Below are 18,159 nucleotides of genomic sequence, written 5' to 3'. Positions count from 1 at the left end.
GGGTACCAGGCATATTAACCTACTGGTACACAAAGAGAACATTGAACACCAGTTGTTAATAACGGTGCAACTTAATGTTTATCACTTTGAATTCAAGACTAACCGGACAGCAGCAAACTGCATCCAAATCTGTTGGCTAGAGCTAGGTCTTTGACTCCGTTCCGCTATACAGTTATGTGCATATGCATGTGCATGGAGCTTGGAGACTCATTCTAGCCATAGCCTGGGAGGTACATTTCGGAGCAGATAGGACACGGCATGCTGTTGTGTGAGATCGATCGTTGTCATACAAACCAAAATGGCTGCTTCCATGGACAGACCGTGCGAATTAGATATACCCACAAATCTTCGGAGTTTTGGAACAGAGCAAAAGCTGATTATTAAAAATCCCTCATCATCCTACGAGCGTTTTGTGTGTGCTTGCTGTTTGCTGTCCAAAAACCCCGAAGAATCAACATCAACATTCTAGAACTGAAAGTGGTATTCAACGCTCTTCGCACTTCTGGCAGCATCTAGTTGGCCACTCGGTGCGAATCCAGAGCGACAACTCCACTGCAGTGGCGTACATCAACCACCAAGGTGGCACTCGCTCCCCTCAGCTCTGTGTCCTTACATGGCTGCTCTTCATGTGGCGAGCGATCAAGGGATCACTCGTCGGGCTGTCCACATCGCGAGAACAAGCAACAGCATAGCAGATGCACTCTCCCAGGGTGCTGTCAACCTGATAGAGTGGACTCTCCATCCGAGTGTAGTCAGCCAGATTTTTGTGGAATTTGAGCGTCCTCATGTCGACCTCTTCGCATCTGCCGACAATGCCCACCTTCCAATATTTTGCTCCAGGTTCCCGCACCCACAGGCGTGGGTGACGGACACACGACAGGTTGACTGGTCGGGCCTACTAGCGTATGCCTTCCCACCAATCTCCCTCATCCCACGTGTTCTCTCCAAGATAGAGCGGGAACCATGTCAGATTCTTCTCATGACCCCGTTCTGGCCTTGCCAACCGTGGTTTCCAAGGCTGATAAGACTCCTGGTACAGCGACTGCTGGTCCTTCCAGCTAGGGAAGACATCCTTCGTCAACTCAGATTGAGGATCCGCCACCCAGCGCCGAAGACTCTTCACGTGACGTGCTGGACATTGTCCAACGATCCTTCAGGGCACTGGGCCTTTCTGCAGACACTGCGTTCATGCTGCCCGGGGTCGACGACTCTCCACTTGCAAAATTTACAACATCCGACTACAACATTTTAATAGATGGTGCGACGACCACGATGTTTCTCCAACTGTAGCTTCTGTGAGCTCCGTTGTAGACTCTCTTATGTATCTCTTCCACTCAGGCCTCCAGGTTGCTACTATCCGCAACTACTGGTCAGCCTTGGTGGCTGTTCACTCAGGCTTCAGCGATGGATCGACTGTTTCTGACAAATCTTCTATCCACCATCTCCTTCGGGGAATGTTTGTCAAGCCTCCCACTTCAAGTGTCCGGTTTTATTTTGGGATCTCGGAAGCGTTCTGTGTGTTCTTGCCAGTCCCCCTTCGAGCCGCTGTCTGTCATATCTGATCTCCATCCAAGCATCCAACTGGTGTTCCTGCTTGCAGTTGTTACGTCGAGACACGGTAGTGAACTACACGCCTTATCGATCGCCAATAGGCACATCCGTTCGGAGCAGCATGGGGTTCTCCTTATCCCAACCATTGGGTTGCTAAGGGAGCCTGGCGGACAGACTGACGTGTGAAAGCCTTTGAAAGGCTGAGCCAAGCCCGGGCCTTGCAGAGAGCAAAAGTTAATTTGGGGGGCCAAATCCTCTCACAAAAGGTAGCATGGCAATCATTAAAGCTGGGCTTCTGACCCTCCTGGCCTCACCTCGGCTCAGCCAAGCGTAGCTCATTATCTTGGTTCTTTGTCAGGGGAGTATTGTTAACTAAACTGGAGTCAACATATGGATTTCCTTTGAGGAGCTGACAGAATCATTCTCGGGCATGAAGAAAAGAATGCCAATCAATAAAGCTGGGCCGTTTGGGGGCTTGACTTGACCAGTACAGTACACTTTTCAGGGGTCGAAATTATGTGTCCACTGGCCCGAGAATAGACCTTTAGAAAAGTTGTTGGACCAGCTGATACCATAGTATGGGCCAGTTGAAATCTGATGTCTTTTCTGTCTTCACATACATCTTTCAATAATCTTTTCTCACATTAAAATGCTAATTTTTATGTGTCTTCCTTCTTACATTTGTAATTTTTGAAAAAAGGCATTATTTTCACGAGTTCCGATTCATGTTTTGCTGTCGCAGTGGTGAAAACAAGCTCAATGCACGAAAAGGTGCTCTGGTTTCCGCCGCACCCATGCAAAAGAATGTGTGATGGAAATGTAGCAACTAGAACCAGTGTGTACCTAGCACATCATGTACTTGTGCTGTGCAAGTCCACTCTACATCGGCCGTACACGTCACGGATGCAATCCTAAAGGCTGCTTGTCGAAAAGACACCGATGTTGGAAGAGGTTTTCTGCAATTCACAGAACTTGGTCTCTTATTCATGTTTGTGTTTTTTGCATTCGTGAGTTTAATTTGAGGTTGTTCTGCTCGTGGCACAAGGTTTATCGCCCGCCGGTCCAGATGCATCACACACACTTACCACACGATACTCGTGGACATTGTCGGCCAGTTTGCCGTTGCGGTCGCCTGAGTAGCACTGTGTGAATTGTGTATAATTTTCTTGTGAAATGCTGAATGTAGAAATGTTTACATAGATTAAGACAGGTGTTAATCACTTTTTGAGATAATTTTGGAAGATGTCTCCCTGTTGATGCCATGCAATCAGCACACAGATTGTTCCCCAAACCAAAAAAATCCGACCTAGGCCTACTGACCCTCCTTTTGAGACGCATAGCACAACTGTGTTTGGGCCTGATAAAGACTGCCTGTATTGGAGTGGGCCTATTATAGAGTCCTAAGTAAAGGAAACTAGCGACATACTGGAATGGAGAATGAAACAGTTATTCAGAGTCGAAGGATTCTATGCCTTCTAAATAGATCAACATTTTAATCATAACATAAACAAACGACAAATTACACGAATTATCAGCCAAGTTGTGCGGTAAACTGAACAGCAATACATTAGTCGGTAATTTTCCATCATACGCCAATGACAGACGTACTCCAAGGACTTTAATCTTTAAATTCAACATAATTCAGTATTCTTTATGATAACAATAACTGATAAGTACAGTGGCATATTGGTAACATGAAAAAAATCAATAATAAGGAATTATTTCTATCACTTGAGTACAAAGGAATTTTTGAAGAATGCATCACAAATATATTACAAGAATGCATTATGCAAGGACATTTTTTTGCTATACAGGTAATATCAAACTTTATTAAGTCACATAAACCTAAATTAGAAATCACCTAATTTAAGAAAGGACCGAAATTCTTCAAAGATGTCACTGAAGTTTTTGCTCATACATGTAGATGCCTTGATTAATAGTGAACAGCCGTGCAGAACGGACAAGAATACAGCAGCAAAACAGAACAAGAACTGATCTTTTTTTCAAACGAAATCAGACGTTCCGATCTCACCACATTGTGAACTTGATAGAAAACTATCCACTTCCCAATATGAGAAAGGTCTGAACTGGAGTCACAAATGCACAAAGCCCTAACATTTGTGACGAATTTCCAAATATTCTCACCAGTGGGTAAATGAAAATGGCGGACATTTCGATTTGGATTATTTGCTGTATCAACGGCTGTTGCATGACTAATGTACGTGATACTTTGTAATGCATGAAGACACACATGTGAAATAAAATTACGACTCTTCAAACATGGATTTGTCATAGACTAATACTGATGAAATGTTTTTGTGGGAATTCCTGAATCGGGAACAGAATTGAGGATTTTTGAAAACGGAATAGCCACTTTTCTGAAACAGAAAAATGTTGTCCCTATACAGTACAGGGTAACCCCTTGCAGTCTCATCACAAACAGCAACTTTGTAGTATTTTTGAAAACATTGATTCTCTGCCAAATTTACACTTTGGATTTGAATTTTGTAACAATTGAAAAAAATCAAAATCTGCTTGAACTTCACGGTTGGTGGATTTTCAGACGGTGGTCTTTCGTCCCTTCTCCGATGTGAAGATATATCGGCAGCCAGGCTGTTCACAGCGGTTATGAATGCTGTTCACGTACAGAGGGCACATGGCCGTCAGGAAGCCCTCGAGGTTGAGCGAGGGCTTTGCGGAAAGTGATGAAATATCCTGGGAGAGTAGTCGATGGCTCCAGTGTGGGAAAGTCACAGAGAATCTGCACGTTCTCAGTTTTGGCAACACATGGTCGAGAGGAGCATTGGCCACGAGTCCCTTTTTTGGCACTTGAAAAGAATCACCTGCCCTTTGCATGGTCCATGTGGTTCTGAAGGAGAAGATCCTCCTACTGAAGATTAGGATGGTCACGGAGCTTCTTTGCGGAGGCATTGATTATTTGCTTTACCTCATGGTAATCACCATAAATTCCCCTCCCTGTGCCACTTTAGACATGGGATACTGTCAACGGCTGTTGACAGTATTTGACACCGCAGAGGTAGCGTTCGAGGCGTCCCATAGTCGAGTTAAAAACTTGATGTTCCTTCTGAAGCTTCTGGTATTTAGTCAGATGAGTTTTGGAGCATGGTGGGCGGTCCTCTCCTGAAATTAAAAAAGGAAACGGATGGTTTATGGAAATGGCCACGCAAAATCTTGACAATTATTATAACGCCTGTACATGATGTGTATTACACATTTTGAAACAATTTTCCCATTAAGTACATGTAGACATGCAAAAATATTGGGCACATTCATCTCAGTTGTCCTTAAACTAGTTCAGTTGGTGCTTACTCTGTTAGTACTTTTTCCACAGTAACAAATTTTCATTTTAATGGCTTATTAATGAAATAGTGGTTTGTGCATTTCCATAATGACAACACGCAGATGCTGGGTACCAGTCAGATGGCGCAAACACGGAGTATGCATATGCATGTTATGTAACTAGTTACGAAGGGGGTTGAATTTTGATGATAAAGATAATTAGTTTATTTGTATATACAGTATATATCTATTGCTGCCAGGTAAAAACTCAAAACAGCAAAACCAAACAATCACAGCTAGACAAACAAATATTTAATATTTCCTTGAGGGCGCCCTGTTAGTGGCTGCCTCTGTATTTTTTATCTTTCGCTATCTTGTAGATTTTAATCTTTTAAAATCTTTTTCCTCTGTGTTCATCGCTGGTTTTATCTGACATTTATATTGATTGTTGTTGCTACGATTATCGCCAAGGAATGCTTTTTCCTCCTTTGTTCCTGTGAAGTGAGTACATGTATTTTGGAAGTTTAATGTAGTCTTTTACACTGGCTTAGCTTCCCACACAAATGACTGGAATTCAATATGGTGCCTCTACATGTTCGTAACCTCTTGTATTTTGTGCTACTGCTCACCCTTGTGGAAATTCTTGCTGAGAATACTGTATTATATACACACAAAAGCGATCCAGATCTTCATGAACCTAAGTCTCAGTGGAAGTGTAGCTATGCGTATTGTCGCTGACCAAGAGTATCGATGAATAAATGGACCAAACACGGATACATCTCGTTGTTTGTTCCTGGCCCGGACCCTGTATTCGACTTAAGAGTCTTCAATGACGTTCCAAAGAATCCTGGCCCTGAGGCAATGCCCCACATGCAGAATCCCAGTGCAGTCCTTGAAACATCTGTGACTGTGAGCAGTTCTGGAGTTAGGTCGGTGTATGATAACTCGCTGACCTAAACAGTAAATGGAGGTGATCGAATTTGGAATCCCGGTACATGTAAATATGAGTATCTACACGACAGTTTAAGAATTAATAGAAGTGCTAGTCGAATTAAATACAGCGATGATGACTTGTACGGACTTAGAGATACAAATCAAGCCAACTTTGTATCTCCAGAGGTCAGTGATAGAGTCTGTGAATTGGGGCTACAAAGGTCTACTCATTGTGGGTGTAGAGCCTGCAGGCTTAAGAAAAGGAAAATTACTGCTCACATGTCTGTAAGGACTATTAACAATTTTGCTGCCCACCCTCATCCTGGAGATTGTCGTCCCAGAGTTTTAACCCCAATCCCCAAAGCATCAGTAAGTTTGGAACCTGATCATGAAGCTTCGACATCCAATGCCGCAGTTCAACAAGAACAACAGAAAACACATCTTCCCTCTTTTTGGCTGTGTAATGCCAGATCAGCGAATGACAAATTTGAGGAATTGTCAGCTACTATTGCGCTTGGGAATTTTGACGTGTGTGCCCTTACGGAAACTTGGTACAAGCATGACCTCTTGCCTGGAGTTGTTAGCATCCCGGTTACTCTCTCTTTATGAAGTGTTGACAACATCAACTTGGGGGTGGTGTGGCGTTATATGTGAAACACTAGTGGAACACTTCCCAGTTACCTGAGATCGAAGTGCCAGAAAACTTGGAGATCGTCTGGATCAAGCTACGACCCTATCGTTTGCCAAGATCAGTTTCTTGTATATTTTGTGCTGTGGTTTTATTTCCCACATCCAGACTCTGAAGTTGAGGAAGTCATGATTGATCACATGTTGAGCACTGTTGATCATTTAAGTGTCTCCAACCCACAGGCTGGGTTTGTTATATTAGGAGACTTTGATCAATTGAATATTAATCCACTCATTGCAGACCAGTTTTTTTGACAAGTTGTGGACCAGCCAACTAGAGGTAATAATATTCTTGATAAGATTATTATGAATATGAGTGATGAGTATGCAATACTTCAAATTACATCGCCAGTTGGGATGTCGGACCACAACACTAAGCATTGGGCCCCAGTGTATAGCCCTCGAATTAAAAATGCAAGTTAATTGTGTTTGAGGCATTCTATGCCCGAGAGTGCTACACATTCCTTTGGAACGTGGATTAGTAATTATGAATGGGCTGAAGAGTTAGATCACATTGATGCTGACACAATATGTGACCCACTCTGTCAAAATGAGTATTTAAGTCGCCAGAGCCACTTTCTGAGTTTTCACTTGTATTGGAAAGAGCAAATTGACTTTTTTGATTTGATGTATCACTCAGTTTGGCATCCTGATGAAAGTGGATACCCCATGGTGAAAAATGCTGTGGGTTCCTATTGATTTACACTGTACAAAATTATTCTAAAGGACTTTTACTCCAAAGTGGCTCTGGCGACTTAAGACTCCTTTTTGCAGAGTGGGTCATATGTGTGAAAAGTTTATTGAAACCCAGAACACAAAGATTAATTTATTTTTTCCGGTTAAAAGAGTCAAAATTCATGCTACTGATCACCAAATCCGCATGATTACTGGTAATAATAAAGACCATCCGTCAATACATGTTCCAGGAGTTGACCTAGATAATGCGTTCATGGTAGCATCTACTATTAATGAACATTTTGTGCTAATAGTAAAATCCATATGTTATTAGGGTTCTTAGAAGTAAAGGCTTGCCTCATAATGATCTCATAACTCTCTATAAAAACTTCATCAGGCCATTGATGGAATATGCAGCTCCTGCTGTGTGGAACGGAGCACTTACCCAGTACCAGGTGACTCGGCTTGAAAGAGTACAGAAACGTGCCTTGAAGATTATTCTTGGGGTAGAGTATTTGTCATACACCAAAGCTGTATTGCATTTCAATTTAGATTCTTTGGCAATCAGGCATAATCAAATATCATTATCCTTTTTCAAGAAAACCCTTGACCACACTGACCTTTTTCGTGAATTCTTTCCGCCTCAACATACACGAATGTTGCGGAATAAACCATTCATCCCTGAAATCCGTTGCCGCACAAAACGTTATTTCACCAGTGTGCTTCCTACCTTAATCTGGTTGCATAACAAATATGGGAAGGAATGCCCTCTAATAAGTTCTCTTAGTAGAAATATTTGGATTGTGCTCCTCTTAAGAAATGCCCTCTGTTACATTGTTTTTTACATGGGAGTGAAATTTTAAAATTACATGTGACTGAAATTTTTAAGATCAGAATAATTTCATCTTTGAAGTGTAAATTGCAATGGACAAGTTTTAGTAGTGTTCTTATATGAGTGTTGGTCATTGGTCATGTCATATGGTTTATTTTTTGTGGGTGTAAACTGTAATGGTAAATGTTGAATATTATTGCAACTATTTAATTCTGATTTTTTTTTAAATTCTTGTTTTAATTGTTTAATTTTTTTATTTTGATTGTTAAATCCATTGTAATCCATTTTTTTTTAAACTGCGAAAATGGATTTTAATTAACCAATATGAAATAAAATGAAATACCTGGAAGTGTGTCAAAAAAGGTACACTGATGACAGCGCTTTGGTGACCTGTCCCCAGAGCCGTTCGATGGGATTGAGGGATGAGTGCCTGGGACAGTAAGATGTGATGACGAGGCCATCCAGATTGGTGGCCTTAAAAAGGCGACCATAGAAGATTTCTTTGGCCGGATGATTGATGTTGTAATCACATCCTCTGTTGACGACGAGAACGGACTTCCTTGCAGCTACCATGCCATGGACCATCTGAAGCATGTCCCAGATGTGGGTTTCAATGGTCACCTCGTCGTGTGGCCCTCTGTTGACTAAGAATGATGGCCCGACCTTGGGATGCCTGTAAAAAGATTAAAAGTGCTTTTTAGAATATTTTTACATCTATGGCAATGGTCACTGGGTTTTGAATACCAGGAAACATTGCCATTTAGTGACACATTTAGTCACATCTTCATTGTCTGTATTAAAGTTTTGTCCTTTCCCGCCTCCCCGCATTTTTCCTGCTTATTCCTTTATAAATACACTCCCTCTCCCTCATTGCCACACAAATGCCAAATTGTTATGCGATTATATTACATGTTCTTAGAATTTTTCTTCTCTTTACCTTTGATATAGATCCTGCTGGGGTCGAAATGTGAGGCTGTAAAAGCAATTTCTTTCTGTCTGCTTTGTGTTATCACTTAAGATGTGGTAAGACGCAAGTATCCGCAGGGTGTGAGCAAGTATTTTGGGGTCGGGAAATCGTGGTCGTAGTAAGAATGGTTGTAAAGAATCTTCAACGAGTCATCCAGTGAAGACTCTGATGAGAACGTGCCCCTGTCAGAGTTAAAACCAACCTCCCCCCATCCAAAGCTCCATCGGCCGCACCGGAGCCAGCCTTGCCACTCCCATCAGCCGCACCGGAGCCAGCCTCTCCACCCCATCAGCTGCACCGGAGCCAGCCTCGCCCGTCCCATCAACCGCAAGGGAGCCAGCTTCGCCTCCCCAGTTGGCCACACTGGAGTTGCTGAACTGCTGGCTTTGTCAGGACACTTATCAGTCAGCAAAAGTCCCTGGGAGACGACATGGCCAAGCTGAGCAGAAAAGTGGACCACACAAATAGACTGCAAACGAAACTATATATTCGAGCAAAGGATGCTACCAAATCATGTAGTGCGTCTCCCACAACACCTCGGTTTTTAGACGGATCAACTAGTGATGATGTCATCATTGGAGATGAGGATAAATTGTTCATGTCCACAAGCGGTAAGCACTTTGTGTTAAAACTCAACTCGTTGGCTATCTATTCCGGAATGACGAGCTTGTGTGCAGCAACGTCAACGGGGAACCAACCCGGACAGCACATGGCATCGTCCACAAACGTGCTCTGATAGATGAAGAACGGTATCAGGCAATACTTGTGCAGGCAGAAAAAGAGTTTCCAGGGGACACCGTTGAGATGGGGGCGAGAGCGATCCGGGATGCTCTAAATAACAAATGCAGGAAGGCTTCACAGAGGGTTGGGGGGAATTAGCATTGTCAGTTTTTCATCTCACCAGGGTAACTCACAACAGAATTAGAATAAACGGCTATTTTTTCTCGTTTGAGCTCGTTTTCGTAGCTGTTAAATTACAAGAAGTGACATCAGATCAGAATCACTCACTGCAAAATATGTTTGTTTATTATTCTCATTGAATAAGGTGACCGTATTTAACTGTAAAATTGTTTACTATATTTGAAAATGGACTGAAATAAAACATGTTCGAATTTCAGTTGTACCTCAAAGTTTTCTCTTCTCACAGCAGCAGTATTCCTACTATTAAAATTCAAAAGTCAGTTTAAACTTTGAGTGTGGTGAACTTCTTTTGATATTGAAGCAGAGGCTGGGTCATACAATGCACCTGGGAGAGGGAAACTTATCAGAATGATTTAAAGAAGTGTGGCGTTATTCTTATTTTAACTTTACCTTCCTTTTTTCCATGTAAATGCTCTCTGCAGTGACTCTCTAGGGCTGGATAACTTAGTTTTTCCCCGAAAGAAAGTCATCCCAATTTTTCTTTCCCCCTTGTCTTTTCTCCCTTATTGTGAAACTGGGCGGGCAGAATAATTTTAATAAGAATTGATGGCACTCTCATAAGCTTCAAACGGAATGTCAGTCAACGACAGAAGCAACATCAGTCATAGTGGCTTTGTCTAAGGACAAATAGGTGGCAACATGTCAAGCCATGAAGTCTAGGGAGACTGTATACCGTATTGTAAGCGTGTGTGATCGATACATCTGGAGGGGCGGGCAATAAGCCTCCTGCTATGGCAGGAAATTTTGTGGAAAGGCTCGTTTCGAGTACAAGCAGTACAACCTCAAATCCACAGAAAACACAAACATAGACATGAGATCAATTTTTGTGAATGAACCTGCAGAAAGATTTGTGACAGCAGTGTTTTTTCGACTTCCAACTGTAGAGCTATGAGCTGACGTACGACTCTTTTTGGCAGGAATGGTACATTGACTGGTTTCTGTATTTTCATCATGCCTTCTATGGCAACGATTTGGCCCAGCGGGGAACCAGTGAGGTGCACTGCACACGTGTTTTCACCACCGCGATTTTTCCGGCAACGGAGTCATGAAAACCTTTCGTTGAAACAGGAAGTTCGTGGTAGCGATTTCACTGTAACAGATTTTTTTTCCCACAGAAATCTGCACGTTTTTGTCAGGACCACAGATTTGTGGCCAATTTGGTAATAAGTGGCCTGATACATTTATTTTGTTGTGGGGCCAAGACTTCCTATAGAAAAGAAAAGCATCCAAAGGGCACAACAATACCAAAATTGTTATTTGTTTTGTTTAGTGTTTGTTCTTGTTGTTTTGTTCTGTTGTTTTGAGCGTCTGAGGAAAAATTGAAATTGCTTTTAAAATAATTTTTTACCAAGATAGTAATACCACAAATATGCACCTCGCTGGAGAGCCAATTCGATATAAAAGTTATATTTGATAAAAACATGACAAAAGTAATCTTCTGAAAGCCACGCAAATTGCTGTATTAAACTCGAAATGGAAAGAAAAACAACACTCAACGATTATTGAGCGGCGCCGCCCTCCAGAAGCCTGGCCTTTTTTGCCTAGTGGAAACCAGCTTGTCCAGCCAAAACTAACCCTATAATCCCCATATGTCAATCACGAAAATCAAAGACGCCCGACAAGGAGCTTGGTCTTCTTTTGTTATGCTGGAATGCACTCAGCTGGGAAGAACACAAAAGAGGGCTGATTGTCAAGTCAATTCTGAGCTGGGGCAGAGAGTGTCAAGATGTATATTCATAGGAGCTCTGTCTATTGTTATCAGCTGGGGATTACGAAGGTCCATTGGCCCAGGCTTGGCTCAACCTTTCAAAGGTTTTCATGCTTCAGTCTGTCCACCGTGCTCCCTAAAAAAAAAACAGACGCCTACCTTCCAGCCTCCTGATATTTTCATCCCAGCAATAGCCTCACTTTCGAGAGACGACTCTGACTAGAGATGTTGTCCAGTTCGAACTCCCAAATGGTATCTCGCCAGGACCAAGCATCACAGAGAATCTAATTTACAGCTCTTCATCACTATAACAAAACCCTTTCACCCGGCGTCAAAGGACAGTATTGCCCGATGGACAGTCTCGGCCATCATCTTCACTCACCGGGACTAGCCGGCACAACATGATGAGGTGATCTGATCCCACGTCAGGGCTCATGTTGTTCGAGCCACCTCAGCGTCCTGGTTGTACTTAGGGGGAGTTCCTCTGGCTGAAATCTGCCAGGTGCTTGCTGGAAATCTCCCTCCACCTTCACTGAGTGCTACCTGAATGACGTTCTGCAGAAACAGCCCATGGCAGAGCAACCCTGAGCTTGGTGGTCCAGACAGGATGAATGACGGATGCTTCGACCTAGGGAGTTTCCTCTGGTGAGTTCTTGCCCTGGCAGCGCCTGCCTTATGTTCCCACTAGTAATTACACTCCCAATGCCTACCCGCCTCTAGGGTACGGTGCCACTCTGCATATGTAGGCTGGGCAGAGGTAGGTGAATGCAGGAGACTCCTCCCCCATATGGTGTTGGTTAGATCTCCTAATGATACTTACCCCTGCCCAGCTGCTCCAGCCCTTCCTTCCCCATTTCGGCTCCACTGATCTCCCCCACTTCGAAAAGGACGACGAACATGGCGGCAGGATCGCAATGCATCGTGGAGGGTTTAAGAGGCAGTATGCAATAGGCACATGGGAAATTAGCATATGTAGGCTGGGCAAGGGTGAATATCACTAGGAGACCCAATCCACCCAATGTGGGGGAGGAGTTTATGTGCCAAGTTTCGGGAAACAAACGCAAAATATTCTTGAAAATGTGAATTTTATTTTTTTTGTTGAATGTTATGAGTAGCATATGCAATTATTCTCCGAAAACATTTTATTTTTAGAGCAGTCAAATCCGTGAAGAAGAGGTGGAGAGTGATGAGGAAAGCATCAATGACAGTGACTCACATGGTCCAAGTGGGGTTCAAGGGAGGCAAGGTGGGAGGGGATGTCATGGCCGTGGTGGTGGCCATGGCCGTGCTGCAGCAGGTGGTCAGTGGAACTGGGAAAAATTCACTGGAGTAGAAATTAATCTGTCAGTTGCAGCAAATCCATTCCAGCCTCGAAGGGGTGTATGCAATTGGGTGCTGGATTGTGACCCTGTCTCAGAGTTGGAATTCTTCAATCTGTTTCTTACATCTGCCAGGAGATTAATATGCACAAGTACACAGAGCTGCAAACCACTCCAATATGAAATGGGAGCTGTAGGTAAAATCACATTGGATGCTTTCATAGGTATGAACATTGCACAAGGCATGGACAGGAGGTCTCACCTGCGAGACTATCGGAGCAAATGCCGTGGCTTACAACTCCATGGTATGGAGAGACTTATGCTCTGAACGATGTAAATTCATTGGTACCTGCATTGTTGTAATAACAGGGATTTCAATCCATTGGCTAAAAACCGTGACAGACTTTTCAAGGTACGATACATAAATGACAAGCTTTCTGCATACTTCAAGGTATGAACAGTTCTGTGGATGAGCAGAAGATCAAGTGTCATGTTTCATTTATCCAATACATGCCCAAAAAGCCCCCAACATTTGCAGCTGCTTTGAAGTCTACACAGGGATGCGTAGAGAATACACCAGAGATGGGTTTGCCCGATCGAGTAGCAAATAACTTATTCGAGGATTTTTGTAATTGGATCTTTGCATAAAAGCAATTGGTCATATATCCTGACATGGGAAGTTCCTCCCAGGATATATCCGACCACTCGATATCCCTGCCCGGCTGCATCTCCATCCATCCTGCTGGCTCCCCCACTCCAGCGAAAACTAAGAAGTGCTGGGCCAAAATGTCTTCTCCGGCTTCTTCCTCATCCAAGGCTAAGAAGAAACGCCACTCTGATCCAGATCCGCCCCCATTGATGGTGACCCTTCAGTCCCTCTCTGAGGCCTTCACTTCTCTCGCTTGCAAGATAGACTCCAAGCCTCAGCCAGCAGCAACAGAGCCTGACCCAGATCCCCTTCTGGCCATTCCTCCTCCCTCACAAGGGGTGCCTTTAGAGGTGCAAGTGGCCTCTGTTCTCCAGCCAGACCAGTTTTTCCAGTGGCATCCGGCCCAGGATCATGTCGACTCTCTCCGTCCGGCATTGCACTTGGGGCGAGTAATTGTTATGAGATCAGACAAGAGTTTGCCTGTTGTCCATGCACAATTTTGTTTATGGTTTTGCCATGGTTGCTTTTCCGACTGGGCCCCACATAATGATAAGGTGAAATTGGCAAGCTCTTATCAACTTGTAATCTCTGCACCAGTAATGAGGAAGAGGTGCCCTGGACACACAAGAACCGGAACTGTGAAACTGCCTTGTTGGATATAGAGGAGGTTTTAATGCACATCAGCAAAATGCAGAAATTGAGTAAAACGAAAGACCAGAACAATGAGGTCAGGGGTTGCCAACACAACAGGGCGCAATCACAAGTAATGGCATGACATCTTTTTTTTCCTTGAACAAAGGTTATGTTCCCTGGGGTAAATGCTCCTGAAAGTGTCCTTGACTGATAACAAGAGGACTGACATAGGTAGTAAATGAGATAATAACACTAACATACTTGGACTAAAGGAACTATTTGGCTACAAACAAGAAAATAACAGCAGGTCACCGAGGACACAGCACATGAGTTCTTCCAGGGCAGTTTCCAAAAGGGGTGGCTACCCCACAGTACTTCATGAAGTTGCAGGACAGTGGGATCTGAAAGAAAGTGCTGGTGAGGTCAGTTGTGATAATGTGTTTCCACTGTGCATTCTGGCATAAGGTAGAATTGATGTCAGGCATGAAAGCCAGCTGTGCACAGTGGTTTAAAATCGTACCTGACCCGGACATCAGAGAATACAGTCGAATACTTCGACATACATTTATTATAACAATTACAAAGGTATTTGGAAGTTGTTTAGAGTCTGCTGGGTACTCAAGTTAGACGAAGGAAGGTGTTTCCGAGACGCGATATAGAAAAAGCTCGCCAAGATTGTCCGTTGTGAGTAAACAACAGCGCCCTCTGTTGACAAGGTTTTCTGAAGAAATGTCTCTCGCGCGCCACAATTTGCTTCGTGGACATTTCACGCATTACAAAGGGATGGTCACGTTATTTGATATAAAAAATGGCAAAATGCATTTCATCACAAAATAATGAAAAATCGTGGCAAAACAAGCACAAAACAGACTTTTGTGTTGTCTGAGCTATTCTTACAGAAGTGTAAGTTTATTGCTGTATCTTGTTCTCTGTTTCGCTGAGTGGTCTCTAAATGAAATAATAGGGTCATTCCACGAAGTTGAGACACGCTTTGTGACGGTGTCCTTTGTTACATCCACAACCCTTACAGCCTGTTATTTTTACATTACCACAGAGTTAACTCATATTACTCTGCAAGGATAAAGCACACCCTGCAAGAACCTTGCAACATTTATATCAATGTCAATTTCGAATCAACATGCTGGAAAAAAATTTTAAGGTTGCGAATGTAACAAGGAACACAGTCACAAAGTGTGTCTCAATTTTGTGGAATGACCCAATAGCAAAAGTAACAAGGTATGTGGATTATTTTAATTTCTTTCAAACAGAGTAGGCCCTCGTATATAAATATCGCTGTGATGTTTCCTCCAGGTGATCTTTTCTCCAGGAAACAATATATAAAATCTTACCCGCCAGAGTAGGTTATCTAGATGAGGAATGAATTAAAAAGTTCGTCTTCAATGTGGACTCCGACATCTGTCATTTTCTTAGGGCAAGAGCGAACATGATGATCCCCGTCGCAGTATGTACAGTTGTTGGTGTAACGAAAGGAGCGCACTACTGGGTCGGATTTCAGCCATAGACGATGAAAGACGTCAGTCAAATTATCTTCTTGGGTCGTTTTCCGAGACAGTTGCTCTCGGTATCTGCGGATGTTTTTGTTGTTGTGCTCCAATGGCTCTTCTGAAAGTGTTCCCAAACCGCAATTCTTATTTGCAGCAATTAATTCTGCGCTGTGGGCAAGAACCTGGTGAACGGACGGGGTAAATTTGAAACTTGGGAACTGCTGCAGAAACAGTCGGCTTGTGTCCTTACAAAGTACATCAAGCATGTCTGAATTTACCAACTCTGAGCTTGAAACAAGACGAAGAATGACATATGTTTTTTACAATAATCTCAATGTTTGCTCTAGTATCCCCCTTTTCTGGGACACATTCAATCAACGCTTGACGGATGGGAATATCATGAAGCAACCTTTTGCTGACTGGACTCGTCGTGGAGGTACCACCCTTGCCTACTGGGTCAGGCTCGTCCACCCGTATTCCAGTTTGTTCATATATTGAGGCTCTGACGTTCTCTTTGGCTCTTCTGATCTTAGCTTCATTTAGCATATTTTCCTTCCAGGTTCTTACACCAGCGGCCAAGTGGTAGATAATTTTCAGGATCCAGTCCATTGTATGTAAAGTAGCGTGCAAGATAGGAAACACCTTGATGTCACAAGTCGTTATGGGGTTTTGAGTCAGTCCTCGGCGTTCAGCATAATCACCAGGTTTAGACTTGATTTCTCCTTCATGTTGCATATCCTGAAAAAGTTTTCGCAGGTCTTCGTTGCATACTTCTCCAATTGAGAACCCCTCTTCTATACGGCTCAGATCATGGCATTCCTCTCTAGATGCAGGACACAGAATGCAAAAGGCCCCTCCCCTTCCCGTCAAGAGCTTCATCATTTTTCCATCCACCATTGTCAGGTTGAAATCAAAGCTGAAATGGTATGATCTTCCGGAGATTCTGAAATCAATTCCAGTGGTTGACAATGCTGCTTTTTCATCTTCAACTGCAGGTATGATTGATTCCAGGAGCTCTTTATCTTCTTTGCCCTTCACGAGGAACAAGGGAACAGCAGCTTCAGGACTATTGGCTGCCCTTTCCTTCCACACTGTTGATCCTGCGTATAATGATGAAATTATGAATCGTTCATTTAAATTTAATTCAATTTTATGAATTTTTAAAAGATGTATACGTTGGAGGAGACGGAGAAAATTAAAAGGAAAAAGTTAGAGGGTTAATTTTTAATATTCTATTAACAAGCATTCAATAATTCAAATTGGTAAACACCTGATGCCTTAGGTGAGCTTTCTGCCGATGAACCAGCTTCTCTGATGACTTCCAGTAGTATCCACATATACAAAATCATGTTGTATGTCTCAGTCTGCCCTTTCTGGTGATAAATAGAATGCCGCCCGGATCCGTCAAGCCCGTCTTTACATACTACTCTATACTCTCCTGGTTCAATTTCTGGGTGAGCTTCAATAAATCTTTTCACATGTATGGTGCATGATTCTTTCAGAGAAGCTGTGATGCCTTCATAATCACCATGACTATAAGGCCGCAATTCAGGAGTTACAGAGCGCTTCTTTTCCATTAACCTGTAATGAGCTGGAAGTGTCACGTGGTCTTTCAAATCACGTCTCAAGTTAGTGTACAATGTTCTGCCCAGATTATACGAAGATAAGATGTAGAGTCCTTTGTCCTCAGCCAACTCATTATCAATCGACGAATTGTTGAAAAGTTTCAGCCCAGCATCTGCCGTTTTCCTGTTGCTGATGTAGTTTTCTTTATGAAGTAAATACCCCAGAAGCTGGGTGGTAGAGACGCCATTTTCTTCAGCTTCTTCTCGCAAATCTTGTAGGATGGAGTTTGTCCTCCGAAACCGCTGTCGTGTGCCTACTTCGTGGAGAGGTAGCTTTGGACGATCACATTGGGTCTGTTTGTCTTGACGATTGTCTGGCGATCCAAATGACACCGAGGATAAATTCAGGGCCTCGACAACAGTAAGTGATGATGTGTACGCCTCAGATTCTTTCATGCCTTCTTCTCGATCAACATCCAAAAATGGCTCATCCAGGAATTCTTCGAGGTGCTGTTTTTCTGATGAACCCCTTTCACTTTTTGATCTCTTTCTCCATTGTTCCCGAAGAATCCTCATTCGCCTTGTTACTTTTTCTTCTGTGTGCTTTGTTCCAACAAGGCCATGGTCTTGGATTATTTCCCTGGCGATCCGCACATAACTTGGTCTATGTCGCCCAATCCATTTTCCTTTCAAGTATTTATCAAGGATTTCCCGGTTTGAAATAAAGCGTGTTTCCGACATGATTTTTTTCTCTGCAACAGAAAACATAACGCAGAATATCGATGTATTTTTAGTGATTTTCATTTCTCAAACATTGTTTTTAAATCTTGCAGCCAACCCGTATTCCTTTTCACAAAAAGAATCTTTGCTACGAGGTCACTCCAAAATCAAGCATCCTGTTTTTTGTCAGTAGC

The 18,159-nt window shown here is 43.0% G+C and overlaps 1 protein-coding gene and 1 pseudogene across 7 annotated transcripts in view; one reads left to right on the top strand and one right to left on the bottom strand.

The window, feature by feature from the left end:
- The window catches only part of LOC110990301 (glycerophosphodiester phosphodiesterase 1-like), a 139,581-nt gene that overhangs the window by 65,627 nt on the left and 55,795 nt on the right, over positions 1 to 18,159 (top strand). The gene's annotated exons all lie outside the window — the stretch shown is intronic.
- Positions 15,207 to 17,821, bottom strand: LOC147798582 (uncharacterized; annotated as a pseudogene).

This window comes from Acanthaster planci, linkage group LG07, assembly GCF_054643075.1.
Source record: "Acanthaster planci isolate LZ-2023a linkage group LG07, COTS_SCS, whole genome shotgun sequence".
Classification (NCBI taxonomy): Eukaryota; Metazoa; Echinodermata; class Asteroidea; order Valvatida; family Acanthasteridae; genus Acanthaster; species Acanthaster planci.
This window is presented reverse-complemented; position numbering and strand designations above follow the sequence as displayed.